We start from the raw sequence: 4,731 nt of genomic DNA, 5'->3' as shown, positions 1-4,731 counted from the left end.
GTAATATGCCCTTGTCAAAATAGATATGAAGCTCAGGTTGATACATGCTTCCTTTTAAAATCTATCTGTGAAGGGATCCAATAGTGTTTCCTACCTGTATTAGCCCGACTAGGTCATGCTAATTTCAGGTTGTTGCAGGATATCTTGTGGCAAACTGTTAGATGCAGTTGCCGCTTAGGGAGGAGGCTTATACAGCTGTGACTCATTCAGTGCAGTGGTGCCCCTCTGTAGGTTGTCGGGAATGGTTATTATGGCTGGATCCCTCTATTGTTTGTGTCTTGTCACTTAAGTTAGAAGTGTTTGATGCTCTTTGGCAATGTGTGAAGTCATGTTCTCCCGTGCTGCCTACCCCCAGCCAATATTCTTTGCACTACTTTAAACAACAGAGTTGTGAAGTGGTTATAATGGCTAAAAATTTCAGGAAAACTTGTTATAAGCCCAGCCTGAAGCTAGAAAGCTGGTGATAGCCAGGAAGCAGTATTATTGACAGTGATTTTTTTATTGAATGAATTTGAATGGTATTTAGGGTTTCTGTTACTTCATCAAAACCAAAGGACCTTTTTTTGCGTACAGACAATGACATGGCTTGCTTTGTGATCAAAGAACAACGTGTGTCAACTAAGGCAACTTCGTCTTTAAAAACTCTTCAAGTGTTTGTTCAGTATTGATCCTATTAATATTGCTTTCCCCCAACTTCTACTTTTGTTTCTTTCTGACCTCTTTGTACATTCGTTTCCTCTTAAACACCCTTGCCCTTGATGTTATGAAAAATGTAAGTTATCCTGGTGAGCAAATTCTTGAACTGATGTACTGGATTTTTGTTTTTTGAAGGACGTGTATGCACTAAGAGGGGAAACTTCAGCAACATGAGCTGTGGCCTGGAAAACTAAAGCCAAAGAAACTATCAATTTTATTTGTAGTCAAATTATGAAGGGAAAGAAGGTGGCTAAATGCTTCATGGGCTGTTAGATATCTATGTCACCATCCTTCCAGTCTTAGTAGTTCTGCTTTCACAAAATATTTTGAGTCTCGTGCCTCCTCTCCATATAGAAGTATGTTCTTTTTTTTGCTTACTAAGGTTTCCAACTTTTTTTTCTTTCACTTTTTGAATATGGAATTTTCACTGTTGTGGGGGTAAAAATGAAGACTATGTAGGCAGAAGGTTAATTTTTTTCAGTGGTTATTGCTTGCCCCATGCTAAGGGATCAGACAGCAAGCAAGAAAAAGTTCATGGAGTATCTTATCACTAACATGTACAAGGCTGAAACAGTAATGACTGTTCCCCTTTTTCTGTGTCTGCAGTTGCCCATTAATGTTAATGGGAGATGCATTCCTAAGTCAGAAGGAGATCATCCTAACAAATAGTATGAAAAGCACTTTATGCTCTACAGGCTTGATTTCTTTTTTGAGGAGGGAGGGGAAGATAAGTACATAATAAAGATTGTTCGTAATGTTACAACCCTGTCAAATCACTAGCAGAGTCGAGGGATTAACTACCAGGAATGTTGTTTGAAAGTATGTCTAGACCATCCAGCATCTGCAGGAAAAAAATTTGTCGTGCTGTATTAAAGCATGCCTGTGGTAACTTTCTTCCACCTGTGTTGTCCCACACACATTTTAATCTCATCTTCCTATGTCGTTTACACTCCTAATCTTTTCTTTTTCATCCTTGTTTATTGTAAGCTTTTGTATTCTGTGTTCTGGGTTTAATAAGCTTGTAAACTTGCCTCACGGATATTACAAATACCTGTACCAACTGTGAGGCTGTATAGCCATGCTGCGGTTCAGTTTGGGAGACCCGAATACTGCTGTGCACTCTCATGAGCTGAGTGGCAAAATATGTGTATTGGATCAGAGACTTGTATTCAGCCTTACAACTTGCCAGCATCTATATATAGTTTATTTAAACATTTTCTTTGAAGATGGCTTTCCAGGAAAGAAAAAGATTAAAGTTCGAATTCATATTGTCTGCATTTTCTTCAGTCTCATGCAGTGAACCCAGTGAAGGCTTTTCCACATACATCTTACAAGAACTCACACAGAAGCCTAATAGAACTACATGGCTGAGACCTTTGATGCATCTAAGAAATGTTAAAAGTTAAATTGATTTCCTCCTTCCCTCCCCCAAGTTTTCTTTTTTCATTTTCTCTATCTGTGTGAAGTTCGAAGGTCCATTGAGTGAGAGATTTGAAAGGTGTTTTGCAGGTGGGGTCAATGATTTGCTGAAAACAACACATTTTTCACGGACTTATTTTGCTTTGTACTACCCAGACATACTTATATTTTGTATTGGCTAAACTGAAGCATGTTTATCTATCTCAAATACACTATCTGCGGAAGGTTTTTAATAAGTTCCTATTAACCCATTGCTCTCATGGACATGTGGAATTTGTGTGCTCAGGTTTGGTTTTTTTTTTTTTTTGATGTGAAGCTGTTGAGAGAAATTTTTTTTCCTGCTTCTTGAGCCTGGGAAAGTGTCTTGTTGCAGGGGAGGCGTCTTTAAAACTTGATTAAGAGGTTCCTTCTGACTGCCCTGGGAAAGAAGCATTACTACCTGCTTCACGCTAGCTTTTTCTCAAGCACTTTACTTTCTCAATGTCAGAATAAGAAGCCAATAGTATAAAAGGTTGATCTTTCTTGGAGCCAAGGAATTAATCTACTGAATTAAAGGACTGAGGGTTGGGCAGGGAAGCCAAACCAAATTTCAGCGTCTGAATTGGCATCCAGGGGGTTGTGTTGGACCTTACTGCCTTCAGATGTGCTAAACTGGCTTGAGGGATAGAATCAAGAAGATACAAGCTGATGCTAATGAGCTGGAATTGCCTATGCTGCCATTCTTGGCTAGTGGCATCACTTGATGTGTCAAGAAGTCTGCAGCAATTTTGTGAGAAGCTCTGAAGTGAACTTAGTCCTTCTGTGGTACTCTGCAGACTGCGTGTGCTTTCTGAAGTGCAACTGGCTCTTACTGCTGATGAAAATGAAGGAGGAAGTGGCACTTTATCAGGCACAATGATATAGCTGATTCCTAACATGCTGCTGCTTTTGCCGAGTGGGATGGCAGCCAAGGCAGAGTGTCTTATAGTAATGGCACATCCATGTGTGGGACAGTCTGTGTCTCATTAGGAATCATAGGTAGACAGGCAGGGTGGGACGCAAGGCACTTGGTATTGCAGCTCAGATGTCCCTAGAAGCAGTTTTAACATGAACAATTCTCTCATTACTAGCAATGATGTGGAAACTCTTGGGGTGGTGTAGCCAAAGTAGATGTAAAAATGAAAAAGAAAGAAAAAAAGAATTGTTTCTTAGAAAAACAGAAGAAATGCAGTATCTCAGATACAAACCTAAAGTTGAAGCACTGAAAGTAACCGTAAGTGAAGTGTCTTAAAAGAAAGGCTGGAACAACCAAACAACCATTGTCCTAACTTGCTTATGTTGATGAGAGGCAAAAAGTGGGTAGCAGCTAAACAGATCTTGCAAGTAAATCCGCTTTATATGCAAGCAGAAGACAGAGATAGGCTGTCTTTTCTTGCTCATGGGCACACTCTAGGGAGCTAGCCCATCAAGTCTGACTATTTGGTCCTCACTGTTGGCTGGCACCTTTGTGACAATATTCCAGGTCTCTTGCGCAAGGGTTGTTAGCAGAAGTATCTTTAGACACGCTTAGATTATATTACCTTCCAGAAAGCTATGACTGCATCTTTACTATTAGGTGCTAAATGAGCCCAAAGAGTAATTGCTGTGTCTTAAATGCCATTAAAAATAATATAGAACACTTCAGCATCTTTCCCCTCCCTGTATCTATTAGCAAGGCATTACCTTAATATCTAACGAAGTAAAAATGCAGAAAGTATGTCGAATGGGCTGCAGGACAGGAGGGCTCTCGGCTAAACTTCCATAATGTTCCTCTGTCTGGCGCTGCTGCTGCTTTGTTACAATTGCTGTGGCTTTCTGGTGTTGGCAACGCAAGCTTCTTGGTTTCTTGCAGATAGTCAAAGCTTTGTCCGTTGCTGAACTTGGCATCGGTGCCTTAATCAAGATCAGAATGTGTTGGTTTTTTTTTTACTTCAATATCCTGCTCTTTAAACATAGAAATAAGTACTATGTTTTAGTACCCAGTGGTTAGCGGTTTTCTTAGAGGAATTGGAACAGACAGTGGATGTTGGTAAACATTCAGTGTAAGATCTACATTTCAAATATGCCAATTCTTCTACCACTCTATGTGATAGTTTATAATACAGCTTCTTCATGATTGAGATGATGGAAATACCAGTCAAGAAAATGGAAGCTAGGGAGGATGATATTCCAGCTTTTCTGTAGCAGCTGTTTCATTGAATTCCAGGTCAGATATTTCAGTGTATATAACTTAGCTGTCTTGTTTCCTGTTATGTGTGTGTCCCTGCTTTCCCCTTGCCTTGTTTTTGCACTTTTATTCTTCCTGTATATGTGTTGGAGCAGTAATGTGTTGATAAGCAGATAATTATACAGAGCTGTCAGTTCAGTAGTCTCTTTCACAGTGCCTGAGGTCAAAATGAACCTTGTGATCAATCATTTGGTATAAAAATAGAGCATTTATTTAGTTTTAAGAAGCATCCCGGGTATGGCTACTGGTAGTAGCTGGAGTGCTTTGACCAGTAGTAGCTGGGATTGTTGCTGCCTGCTTGTATCCAAAATAACAGGGACCTGCAGGTGGAATTAATTACCTGTTAGAGCAGGGAGATGAGGAGTGGTGAG

The 4,731-nt window shown here is 39.9% G+C and overlaps 1 protein-coding gene across 4 annotated transcripts in view; it reads left to right on the top strand.

Annotated features, from left to right (window-relative positions):
• The window catches only part of LOC308063196 (uncharacterized protein), a 251,665-nt gene that overhangs the window by 108,086 nt on the left and 138,848 nt on the right, over positions 1-4,731 (top strand). The window lies entirely within an intron of this gene.

Source organism: Falco punctatus (genome assembly GCF_963210335.1).
Source record: "Falco punctatus genome assembly, chromosome: 4".
In the NCBI taxonomy this organism is placed as follows: Eukaryota; Metazoa; Chordata; class Aves; order Falconiformes; family Falconidae; genus Falco; species Falco punctatus.
Note: the sequence above shows the minus strand (reverse complement) of the source record. Positions and strands in the feature narration are given on the sequence as shown.